Source organism: Gopherus evgoodei, chromosome 2, assembly GCF_007399415.2.
Source record: "Gopherus evgoodei ecotype Sinaloan lineage chromosome 2, rGopEvg1_v1.p, whole genome shotgun sequence".
In the NCBI taxonomy this organism is placed as follows: Eukaryota; Metazoa; Chordata; order Testudines; family Testudinidae; genus Gopherus; species Gopherus evgoodei.
In genome coordinates, this window is record NC_044323.1 from 268,125,469 (window position 1) to 268,139,260 (window position 13,792).

The 13,792-nt window shown below is 41.1% G+C and overlaps 1 protein-coding gene across 5 annotated transcripts in view; it reads right to left on the bottom strand.

Annotated features, from left to right (window-relative positions):
* The window catches only part of CSMD3 (CUB and Sushi multiple domains 3), a 1,232,975-nt gene that overhangs the window by 415,578 nt on the left and 803,605 nt on the right, over positions 1–13,792 (bottom strand). The gene's annotated exons all lie outside the window — the stretch shown is intronic.

The window sequence follows — 13,792 nt, forward strand, 5'->3', positions numbered from 1 at the left end:
GGCATCCGGGCCTGGGGATCTTTGGTGTGATGGAGGTGTAATGAATTGCACTCGCATGGTGTTCTTGGGACAGTTGGCCTTGATATGTCCCAGTTCATTACACTTAAAGCATCTTCCATCTGATGGGTCACTGGGCCGAGGTGAGTTACTGGAGACTGGTGAGGTTGAAGAGTAGGGTATCTGTGGCTTTACTTGGGTGGTATGGAGGGTCTTTGGCTGTCCTCGGTTGTAGGGTTTATGGTCTGTGTGCCCCCTGGGGTAATCGTTCCCCTTGACAGTAGCTTTTTTGCTTTCTGCCAGTTCCATCCATTTGGCTCCAATCTCCCCCGCCTCAGCGATAGTTTTGGGATTTCTATCTTGTATGTACCGTGTGATGTCTTCAGGAACACCATCCAAGAACTGCTCCATTTGTATGAGGAGGTTCACTTCTTCCAAGGTTTGAATGTTGTTTCCTGTTAACCAGGCCTCATAGTTTTTTGCAATGTAGTAGGCGTGTTTGGGAAATGACACCTCTGGTTTCCATTTTTGGGTTCTGAAGCGCCGACGGGCATGATCTGGGGTTATCCCCATCCTGTATCTGGCCTTGGTTTGAAAAAGTTTATAGTCATTCATTTGCGGCTTGGGCATTTCAGCTGCCACCTCTGCTAAAGGTCCACTGAGGTGTGGCCTTAATTCTACCATGTACTGGTCTTCGGGGATGCTGTACCCAAGACAGGCTCTTTCAAAATTTTCCAAGAAGGCCTCGGTGTCATCACCTGCCTTGTAGGTGGGAAATTTCCTGTACTGGGGAGCAATAATTGGCGCCGGGTTGTTAGGGTTGGCTGGCACATGCAGCCCAGCTTTTGCCATCTCCAGTTCATGTTTTCTCTGTTTTTCCTTCTCCTCATTCTCTTTTTGTTGTTTTTCCATTTCTTTTTGTTGCTTTTCCATTTCTTTTTGGTGCTTTTCCATTTCTCGGCGGTGGGCCACCTCTTCTTCTTCTAGTTTTCTTTTGTGTGCTGCCTCTTGGGCTGCCTGTTCTCTTTGGAAGGCTGCCAGTTTGAGGCTTTCTTCCTTTTCTTTCATCTCCATCTGTCGCCTGTGTTCAGCGTCTTTGATTTGTTCTTCGGCGTCAATCCTTGCCTTAGAAGTCATGGTTCCTGTTTTCTTGTGTTGGGGTGCCCTCCGATGTTTATCTTCTGAACTGCAGGCTCTCTGTTGCCTCCTGAAGTCTGCCTAGCAACAGTGCTTTTTTCCTTTTCTCTCTCTAGCTAATGTTCAATTAAGGGAAACCAGAAAAACCACTTTATCTGCATGCATATAAGTGCTGGTATTTGCCTCCTAATGGGAGGGCTATTGCATGACAAAAGACCCTTAACAGTCTTCTCGCTTAATATGCAAACCACAAACTGCTAGAGAGCAGAAAAAAAAATTCTCTCTGGTTCCCTTTTTAAAACCAAACTGTTTCTCTCTGCTAAAAAGCCCTTAGCAGAGAAAAGAAAAATATAATATTCCTACTGGCTTCTGGATTCTGTCTATATCCCGCCGCGCTGCCACCATGACATAACCTTATTCCCAGATTCTGGACCTTAGCGTCCAAAATATGGGGGTTAGCATGAAAACCTCCAAGCTTAGTTACCAGCTTGGACCTGGTACTGCTGCCACCACCCAAAAAATTAGAGTGTTTTGGGGCACTCTGGTCCCACTGAAAAACCTTCCCTGGGGACCCAAGACCCAAATCCCTTGAGTCTCACAACAAAGGGAAACAATCCTTTTTCCCTTCCCCCCCTCCAGATGCTCCTGGAGAGATACCCAGACACAAGCTCTGTGAAACTACGCAGAGTGATTCCCCCTCTCCGTTCCCAATCCTGGAACAAAAGCACTTTCCTCTTCACCCAGAGGAAATGCCAAATCAGGCTAGCAATCCCACACACAGCTCTCCCCTTGATTTCTTCCTCCCACCAATTCCCTGGTGAGTACAGACTCAATTTTCCTGAAGTAAAGAAAAACTCCAACAGGTCTTAAAAGAAAGCTTTATATAAAAAGAAAGAAAAAATACAAATGTTCTCTCTGTATTAAGATGATACAACACAGGGTCAATTGCTTAAAAGTATATTGAATAAACAGCCTTATTCAAAAAGAATACAAATTAAAGCATTCCAGCACTTATATTCATGCAAATACCAAAGAAAAGAAACCATAGAACTTACTATCTGATCTCTTTGTCCTTACACTTAGAAACAGAAGACTAGAAAATAGAACTACTTCTCCAAAGCTCAGAGAAGCAGGCAGGCAGACAAAAGACTCCGAGACACACTTCCCTCCACCCAAAGTTGAAAAAAATCCGGTTTCCTGATTGGTTTTCTGGTCAGGTGTTTCAGGTGAAAGAGACATTAACCCTTAGCTATCTGTTTATGACAAAGTTGACTTAACTTTGCAGTGTAGACATGGCCTTAGAGCTGGATCCCACACAGTGTGAATGAGTGCCAAATAAAAGTGATGAGTAGGGCAGGGAGTTCAGGGGAATTTGATCATGGATAGCTGTTCAACTTAGACACCAATCCCTCTCCCCGCACCCCCAGCAGCTTCAAGCGCCAGGCCTCTTTAGGATAATAAGAATCATGTTTACAGCCATGTTTTCTTAGACATTACAGTCTCCACAAGACATATCTCCTTTTTACTCTGAACATTTGCAAGTTAAGAACAGACAAACTGGAGGAGTTAACTTGCCACTCAATGCATAACTTGCTTAAAGTCACTCATGCCCATGCCCTTTGCTGATCCTGGAGCACACCACAGTTGCACAGACCTAATGTGATAGACATTCTAAAAATGATCAAGCAGCAGCATTATACAGAGGGTTGTAAGTTGTTAACCTATTGACTCAGTCTTCATTCAGTTATTCCTCGAACAGAGATACTTTCATAGACACATCCCCTCCCAATCACTCAATACCACATGTTCCCTCATTTTGTACCTAAACTAGTAATTACCTTTTGCCCCTTGTAGGTCTGATCTCTTCAGGGAACTCTGCAGTTTGCTTTCACTAGAGCTAGTCAGAAAAAAACTCAGATGAAACCATTTGCTATCAGAAAATGCAGTTGTTAAAATCAAAACACTATGCAAGTATGCTGATATCACTAAAATTTAATTTCAGAGGGGAAAAAAGGTGGATTTTATTTTTTGCAAACTCAAAATCCTCCATAAAACAGAATATACTCGTTCATAAGCTGAATATTTTGGATAAAAAAGTGGTGCATAGAAGAGCAGGGGTTGGCTTATAAAAGGGTCTAAACCAAAATTTGATGATTTTAAACTCTATGGAATCATTGAATATCTAATACATTGTTGTTGGGTTTACCTGGAGCTTCCCGCTGCTCCCATTGGCTGGGAATGGCAAACCATAGCCACTGGGAGCTGAGGGGCTCCGTGCCTGTGAACGCTCCAGGTAAACAAAACGTCCAGGCCCGTTAACGACTTACCCTAACAGGCCAGGAGTCAAAATTTTCCAACCCTTGAAATATAGAGTTGGCTTATGAAAGGGTCACACAGTTTTTGCTATTTTTTACCGAAGCGTCTTGGAGGGTTGGCTTATAAACGAACCGGCTAATGAACGAGTATATATGGTATGTATTTTTTCCCACTTCCGGCTTCTTGCACTTTCAGTTTTAGTTCACCTGTGAATCTGCTTTCAATTGAAATTATACATGACAAAGAACCATTGTCCTACGTAGTTAAGGGGCATGGTTATGCTGAATGATATATTATTAATTATTAACTTTTTATTTGTATTGAAATAAACTAAAAATGAAAAGCCCTTGTTTCAGAACAGAACTTTTAATATAAGTACACTTTTTCAAACTACAAGAGCAAAGGCAACTATGCTCATCTTATCAATACTTTCCTGTAGGAATGTGAATGCATTACTTAATGCCATAAAGCATTTTGAGTTTAAAAGGGAAGGAGTACGGGGAAATTGTATGTGTATTAACTTGGTAACTGAATGTGTCTGTTTTTCTGTGTCTTCCACCCCAATAGTTTAATCTCAAATTTAAAATTCTGGAATCACTATGGTGCACAAACTCAGTCCTCACTGCAGTTCTAAAGAAGGAAACATCTGTTTGATAGTCACTGAAAACTGATATTAAATTCATTGGCATACAGTAACTATGGAGAGCTAGTCTCATCCATATGACACCATGAAACCTCCTTTAGCATTAAACTGAAAGTGGGAGGGTAGCTCAGCGGTTTGAGCATTAGCCTGCTAAAGCTGTGGCTGTGAGCTCAATCCTTGCGGAGGATCTGGGGCAAAAATCTGTTTAGGAATTGGCTGTGCTTTGAGCAGGAGGTTGGACTAGATAACCTCCTGAAGTCCTTTCCAACCCTGAGATATCTATGATAAGACAGCACCAATAGCAGAATATATTTTTATGAATCAATGTTGAGGAAGTTATGTATTACATTTCTAACAATAAAAACACACAATATCATTAGTCCAATCTGCTATATCAAACACAGCAAAAAAGAGAAAATTACATACTAAAAGAAACAAATGGTAAGCAAGTTATATGTTCTGAAATCCACATTCTGCACCCTGAGTAGACCTATTCAGAAACAATAGGTGTTACCTCCTCACTTCTCAATCTGGCAGGTAGCAGAAGTAGTAATGATTTATGAGTGTGAAACAGGCTGCTCCTTTATACTGTGGTGTCTATGCTTCAGTTGTTTCTCTGCTTCACAGGAAAGGGTTTCAACACAGGGTGTTCTTGCTCAGATTTATTTTTCCTTGCAGCTTGCAAACTCTGAAAAACTAAAACTAAATGCCTGGAACACAGGCTTCCCTTTCAACCTACTCTTGTAGGGTCAGTTTGAACTAGTTGTATCAAAGCAGCCTCTAATGTTAAAAAGGACACAGCCAAGTGCTTGGATTCATCAAGGGTCTCCTTATCTGGTCGCGAAAAAAATCAGCATGGCATGCTAGACTGATTTCCAAGGCTGAAAAAGAGACTGAACACATTTGTCACTTCAGAAAGCACTCAGAATCAGGAATAGGGATCACAGACCCCAGGAGGAAAGAGACAGAAGTTGAGGTGAGATTACAATTCCTAAAAACTGTTTCTTAGGGCTTGCCTACTCTAGGAAATTAACCAGAATAGCTATTGAAAAATAACTATTATGGAATAACTCCCAATGTGGCCAATTTTAAAGTGCTACTGCACTTTAAATTCATACCCTATCCTAATGGAAAATAACTTTCAAATGTAGAAAAGCCACTTCTTTGATGCTGCCACCATTTTCTTTTTCCACTGAGGGCAATATAAGACAAATCTACAACGAATTCTGGTGGTCACTTTAAAGTTGGCTGGTTTTAGAACTTGGCTTGTCTACACTTGAACTTTATTTCAGATTTAGGTATGGTGTGAATTTAAAGGGCAATAGCTATTTTGAAGTAAGAGTATCCACAAGGAAAGCTATTCTGGTTAATTTCTTTTGGATTCAGCTGTGCTCAGTCTCTACATCAATAGTTAGAGCAGGATTTTTTTTTTAACCTCAATACAAAAGCAGTCAGAATTTAATAATTGGAGATATATCAGTCTCCTAAACTGGAAAGGACCTTGCAAGGTCATTGAGTCGAGTCCAGTCCCCTGCCTTCACTAGCAGGATCAATTTTTGCCCCAGATCCCTAAGTCACCCCCTCAAGGAGTGAACTCACAACCCTGGGTTTAGCAGGCCAATGCTCAACACACTGAGCTATCCCTCCCCTGAGGGGAAAATACACTACAGCAAAAGATGAGTGGAAAAAAGATTACCATACTATTTTAGCCACTATTTATTAATAATATAGCCAACTCATTGACTTTACTTGTGGTTCACTACAAAAAAATGTGCAAGAGATGAAATAACTGAACGTAGCCAAATTGATTAGCTAAAGACAAAACATTACAATACAAAAAACAATTCTTATCTCAACACATGTTCACCTTACACAGAAGATGTGCTTCAAAGATACACACCTAAATCCAATTATGTTTATATCAGGTCTGTTTACAAGTTAAAAAGCACATATTTTGTCACCTAAAATCCAACCAACTAATTTCTCAACTTGTTTTTCTGTTCTTTTCCTTATCTCTGTTTTGAATACCACATTCCAAACCAGCTGGACATAGAGGTACATCCCAACCTGTGATAGGACACACCATTCACGTATCTTGACTTTGACAGGCTTCCTGTTGTCTAATGTCTAATGTTATTTCAGCCTACAAAGTGTTGTGGGATGCTTGACATGGGTGAACAGAATTGTAGGAAGAGCATGATATATTCACTTAACATAACTGCCCCCCCCCAATATTATATTAATACCATTCACATAATACCTATTAATGTACCATGTGCTATGCCTAACATGTATGTATTGGCTAATACCACTCAGTCCAATCTGGAGAGGATGGCAAGATCTCCTTATGCGTGGTGTCACTGAGACCAGAACTGAAGAGAGCCGCAAAACATTTAAGGAAGGAGATAAAGTAAATCTTGATGAATTCCCCATTATCCAACTTTTTCATACCTGTTAATGTGGCTAAATGTGTGAACTTCCTGAAAAACACTCATTTTTAGAGAAACATTTTCTAAGGTATCTCTCTTCCAGGGAATACACTGATATAACAGACAGACTCCTCCCCAACCCCCCACTAAAAGCTGTGAGGTAATATATCTTTTATAAGACCATTTTCTGTTGGTGCAGGAGACAAGTTTTCCAGGTTACACAGATCTCTTCTTCAGGTCTAGGAAAGGTTGTCAGAGGGTCACAGATAAATACCAGCTGGAACAGACTGTTTAGTATATGCAATTAATATACTGTAAGAGACTATCCAAGTTGAAGTGGCCAGTTAACATCTCTGCAGTCAGAGCCTATTCATTCATTTTAACACAACACAGAGCTCTCTTGGAGTGAACGGTAATGTTACAAGAATCTAACTCATAACATAGAAGTACTTCCCATTATCTTTGGGTTTGTTTACACATACTGTGCTGTATCTGTGCAGATGTGCTGCTGTAGTGCTTAGTGAAGATAGCACCTGTGCTGACAGGAGAGCTTCTCCCATCGGTGTAGGCCAGGGGTCTCAAACACATGGGTCGCATGCATCCCATGGGGCTATTTCCTGCTGCCTACCAAGTGGCCTAAGCCCACCCCCCCAGCCCACCTCCAGGCCATGGGTGGGCAAACTACAGCCGCAGGATTGCCCCCTCAAGCCCTGCACCACTTCCTGCAGCTGGCATCATGTCCCTGTAGCTGGGTGGCGAAGAGGGGCGAAGAAGCAGAGGGCTCCATCTGTGTGTTGCCCTGGCTTCTAGGCATCGCCCCCCCCCACAGCTCCCATTCCCTGGGAATGGGGAACTGCGGCCAATGGGAGCTTCGGGGAAGGTACCTGGAGACGAGGCAAACAGCACGCAGACCCCTGCGTCCCCCTCCCCCAGGGGCTGCAGGGACATGGTTCCAGCTACTTCCCAGAGCGGAGCAGGGCTGGGGCCAGCAGCCAGCCCTGGCTCCAGTGTGTGCTGCTGCCAGCCCAAAGTCCTCCTCCACCCTGTCCCCCAACTCCCTGCCCTGAGCCCCCTGCTGCACCACACACCCCAACCCCGTGCCCTGAGCCTCCTGTTGCATCCCACACCCCTTCTGCAACCCAATTCCCTGCCTTGAGCCCCCTGCCTGCACCCTAACCCCCTGCTGCATCTCAACTCCCTGCCCTCAGCCCCCACCACACCCGTCATGCACCCTCTGGGGGCAGGGAGGGGGCGGAGTTGGGGTAGCGACTTCAGGGAAGGGGTTGGAATGGGGGCAGGGAAGGGGTGGGAAGAGGCAGGGCCTCATTGAAGGGGTGGAGTGAGGGAAGGGACGGGGGCAGTGAGGGGTGTATGTGTCAGTGATGCTGTCCTTGGGCCAATGAACTAACCCTCATGTGGCCCTCATGGTCATCTGAGTTTGAGACTCCTGGTGTAGACACTACAACTCCATGAGCAAAAGTTCAGGTTTGCATAACTATATCACTTGGGGATGTGGATTTTCCACACCCCTGAGCAACATAGTTATACTGACATAAGTCTATTGTGTAGATGAAGCCTACATAAAAATGTTAACCTTCTTGTGTCCTAGTGACAAGGATTCTGAAAGGAGAAACCTCACAAGTCTTTACACCTGGCACAAGAATTGTTTGAGAATAGCCAGAAATAGCCATCCTCTAGTGTAAGCTATTTATTATCAGCTTTTTTTGCATTCAGTACTCTGATCTGCAGGCAGTAGTCAAAGATGCTCTCTCAACACACTGAGAAGACATCTTTAGGATACAGCTTTTTGAAACGTTGTCTTCACTAACACAAAGGTGTTTTTTGTGTTTGTTTTTTAAACAAATTAATAACACACTATGGTTATCTCTCTGTAAAATCCTAAGTGGATTGTAAAAAACCTTTGTAGTAGTCAACATCAGCACTATACCCCCTCTCTCTTGTTGACTTCACTAACTTTTTCGCTAAATTAAACTACAGTACCTTGGCTCCATATTTTGGTAGTTTTGTTTGTTTGTTTGTTTGTTTTTTACAGTGGGATAGCTAACACACAATAGTTATCATTTGATTTAAAAACACACTCTTTTTTATCAGGGCTTAGCTGTGTTAGTCTGTATCCACAAAAACAACAAGGAGTCTGGTGGCACCTTATAGACTAACAGATTTATTTGGGCATAGTGAAGACGTCAGAGTGCCATCTTCACAAATGTCAAAAAGGATATAGCCTAGATCAGTGATTCTCAAACTTTTGTACTGGTGACCCCTTTCACACGGAAAGCCTCTGAGTGCGACCCCTTCCCCCAAATATATAAAAAAAGTGGTTTTAATGTACAACATCATTATAAATGCTGGATTCAAAGCGAGGTTTGAGGTGGAGGCTGACAGCTCGTGACCTCCAGTAATAACCCTGTGACCCCCTGAGGGGTCCCAACCCCCAGTTTGAGAACCCCTGACAGAGATATTTTAGTTGCTTCGAACTGTCTACCATGTATGTCACATGTTGACTTTTTCTTCATGCTAACCACTGTGCTTGTGATGCACTTCCAATTCTGGTCTGCCAAGTGACTACTCTCTTCACACTTAAATCCATCCATAAATCTCAATACTTACATAAGGCTCACAGGAAGCAATTCACAAGAATTTTTCAGAAGAAGTTAAATCAAGCCAAAGCTTTAAACTGAGCTATCAAGGTTTCCTCAAGTCTTAGATAATTATCTTGGTGTTGTAACTCATGTTACTCCTTACCCCAATCCATGCATATTGTTTGTCTTCTCACTCACCATTTCCAGTTAAATCCCTGGAAGTTAATCAGAGTTTTGCTGTGACTTTCATTGAGTCATGACTCCATCCTTCATGTCTTCAGTTAGACTATATAAACTTTGGGACTGGGAATATTTCTTTAATTTACAGTAACTCCTCACTTAAAGTCATCCTGGTTAATGTTCTTTTGTTTTTACATTGCTGATTGATTAGGGAACATGCTTGTTTAAAGTTGTGCAATGCTCCCTTCTAACGTTGTTTGTCAGCTGCCTGCTTTGTCCACTGCTTGCAGGAAAAGCAGCCCATTGGAGCTAGCTGGTGGAGGTTAGGAACCAGGGTGGACCGGCAGCCCCCCTATCAGCTCCCCAATCCCCTAAGTTCCATGTGTTGCAGCCACTCCGTAGGCTATCAATCGGCAGTTCAGCTGTCCCTCCCTCCACTGCCATGTGCTGCTCCTGCCCTCTGCCTTGGAGCTGCTCCCAGAGACTCCTGCTTGCTGTGCAGGAGGATAATGGGGAGTAGGGGAGGCTAATGTCAGGGTGTCCCTCTTCCCCCTTCTCCATACAGAGCAGGGAGGGGACACGGACAGAGAGAGCTTGGGGCAGCAGCTGCTGTCTCAACTTCCTGATCCCCTTAAAAAGACAATTCACTTATGAGTTTACTTAAAGAGGCAGTGTGTATCTCTCTCTTTGTCTTTCTCTCCCACACAAGGTGTGTGTCTGTCTCTGTCTGCTATGCTGTCACCCCCCCTCCTGTTCGTGCTGCCTTGATGAGAGGCTACACTAACAACAATATATTAACCCTTGAGGGCTCAGCTGAGTGCTAGTTCATCATTTAACAGCAAGGCATTCTCTGGTAAGTATTCCTCCCTCTTCCACCCTCTGATTCTATCACCTCAGCCAAGCTTCACAATCATCATAGTTGTGAACAGTATTAAATTGTTTGTTTAAAACATGTACTGTGTATATATCTATATAATATATAGTTTTTTGTCTGGTGATTTTTTCCCCCCTGGAACCTAACACCCACCTACCCCTCTTTTACATTAATTCTTATGGGGAAATTGGATTTGCTTAACATCATTTCACTTAAAATCACATTTTTTCAGGAACATAACTACAACATTAAGCGAGGAGTTACTGTATTTAATTTAAAAAATAAATTATTCCTGAATGAGTACATCCACATGGGTGTTAAATGTGCTCTAATTTATGTGCATTAACTTCACACCTTTAGTTGATTTGTGTTAATTTTCCCTCATGTTGACAAATCTTCAGATGCTTTTGAAAATCCCATCCATTATGTGAAATTGTTGTTGTAAGAAAGCAATAACTAAGTCAAATAAATAATATAAACTGAGTTCATCTAATGTTAAACCCCCCCAAAACAATAACCGTTGATTATGGATTTTCTGTAACTCCTGGTGAAGTTACAGAATTGCTATAGTAAGACACCCAAATGTTCTTCATATAAGAGGAACTGTGCATATATGAACTATCAAATTCTTGGTTTGATTAGTTAACTTTGAGATTACAAGGTTGTCCTTTTTTGGACACAGCTCTCCCAAGAATCACTTGGTAATTTGTTTATGTATGACAGTGACTCATGCTTAAGACTCCATCTACAACAAAGTTGAACCAGACTTAAAGTGTATAAAATCAAGAAGGCTTTGAAGGAATTATTTAATGAGCTTAGGAAAACCTGACAGGCACCATGGAACACACAGGTGAGACAAAAATACTTGTTAAGGAGGTCAATAATACAAAGATATCTCTGCATCATTCAAAATACAACTGAATTGGAGCAGGGACAGGTAAAGATCATGGGTAATTTCTGCTAAATCAGCATGAGGACAGATTAAAGAGTTAAAAATGGTGAGAGAGAGAGATCATAGCATAGGTTAGAACAATGTGTATTTTTATCACAGTTTAGTCATTTTATTCTTAAAATCCCTCAGACCTCTTGGATGTATACTACGTGAGCCTGGTGAGTCTTTGCTTTTTAAATTTATCAGTTTGCTCCAGAACCTCTCCTTATGAAACCTTAAGCTCTAAGAACACCTCATCTTTATTTCTAGAAAAGAGTAGGTAAGTATTTTCTTTTAGGGAATAAGAGAACTCTACTTTAACCAGAGAAACCTAGAACTAACAGCTACTGCCTAATATCAAATTGCGTTTCCCCCACATCATCTCAGAGATTATGAAATGCAATCCTTCTGTGGACTGGGTCATTTGGGGAGGAATTATATAACTCCAATCCAAGGCCCCGCCCCCAATCTGCTCCTTCCCCCAAATCCCCACCCTTGTGTCACCTGCACTCCATCCGCTCCCCCAAGCATGCCTTGCCCTTGTTCTGCCTCTTCCTGCCCCTGCTCCACCCCCTCCCAATACCTACCACACACCGCCAAACAGCTGATCGACAGGGCTCACTGAGCACTTGATTGGAGGGACCCTCTGAACAGATGATTGGTGAATGGCTTCTGGGTGCTGAGCACCCACTAGTTTTTTTCCATGGGTGTTCCAGCCCTGGAGCACCCATCATCCTTCCTTAAGAGCCCTCTGTTATGTAGTAGCTCTGCCCTGCCCTCGATTCAAGTAAGCACCTAAACTTTAATCATAATTGATGATGGTGCTGTTGCTGCCTGTCAAATAGTTTAGGAGGAATTATAGCTTATTACTGTAATTCAGAGGTGGTGACTTGATATGCAAGAATCCAACTACCAGCTGACACTTTTATTTATTTATTATTCATCCCTATTTAACTCAGAGAAAAATTCTGTGAGTGATATTTATAGCTATTCTTCAGTGCTTTTTCTTCTCCCTGTAACCAACTTTGCACTACCCTTGAAAATAAAGATAAAAGTATATTACTGGTAATTAAATGTAAAAAATAATAAAATAAGTAAAAACATTCCAAACTAATGTTTTCCACAAGGAGGTAAAAGGAAAGCTGATGAATATTGAAATCTGTGTTTTTGTCATGGCAACTCAATCATAAATCTTCTCTGAACTGCCTGTGCACAGATAAAAATGGCATGGCTATAGCAGGGAGAAGAGTTGCATTGCTTCCAAGTTAAATGTCAAATCTAATTCAATACAGCAGAACTTCAGAGTTACAAACACCAGAGTCCCTGAATTGACCAGTCAACCACACACCTCAATTGGAACGAGAAGTACATAATCAGGCAGCAGCAGCGGCAACAAACAAACAAACAAAAAAGCAAATATAGTACAATACGATGTTAAACGTAAACTATTAAAAAATTAAAGGGAAAGTAGCATTTTTTTTCCATATAGTAATGTTTCAAAGCTGTATTTAGGCAATGTTCAGTTGTAAACTTCTGAAAGAACAACCATAATATTTTTTTCAGAGTTATAAACATTTCAGAGTTATGAACAACCTCCATTCCCAAGGTTCTACTGTGGAATGTTTTCATTTTTACTTATAGATAACAGATTTGGATAGTTAAATTTTATTTATGGTCATAAGGAATTCCATCCATGATTTTCTATATAAAAACCTACAAAGAAAAACTGGTATATTTACTTTTATCAGTGGTGTTGGGACAGTGATCTAAACGCAGGCCAAAACCTCCTGAGTACAAATGTCATTTCTAACAAATCATTATTTTCTCTAACTCAATTCACCACTTGTAAAATACCATAATTGGTAAAACTGAATATGGGTGTTACACGGATTAGCTTTATTTATTTATTTATTTATTTATTTATTTATTTTAAATTGAAGATAAATCGTAAGTGTTAACTCTCTTATCAATTAGTAAAGTAACAGGATAATTAAAGGAAACAGTTAGTTACTTTGTAAATAGCAAAGCAAAAAAAGGGAATGTAATTTCTGCATTTTTTGGTATTCTTTTGAAGTAGTTCATTTGTGTTAGATTTGATGGAGTCAACATTTGGTTTTTAGTTTTGTGTTTTGTTTTGCTTCTTCATAAAGCCTGGGACTACTCTTTGTTGTTTTGTTTGTTTCTGCCGATTTGCCTATTAGAAACAGTGTTTCTAATGTTTAACATGGAATATAAATCTCTAAGCAATATATTCAGGGATAAATGTAAACATATTGTTAGTCTATTCATTTTTAAAAAAAGTACCTAACAAACATTTTAAAAAAACACTATAGTTGTTAGGGTGATAGCTCTACATCAAATTAATAACGTTAGCATTTGAGATCAATTTTTAAAAGTGCTGGGAGCCCAACTGGAATTGATGGTGCTCAACATTTTGCAGAAGGTGCTTCAACCATGCAATTCCAGACCCTTTATAAGTGCATTCCGTGTGTGCCAGTCAAGAACCATATAAAATTCAGCCTCTCAATCTAATTGGACAGAGGAAAAATACTACTTCCTAGACAAGAACAAAACTTGAAAATTGTGATGCAAAAACATAAGTCAAGGAGACATGCAACCTTGTTAAAAGATCAGTATGTAACATTGGGAGTAGTAAACTTACACACAACTTTAAAACTGCAGAGT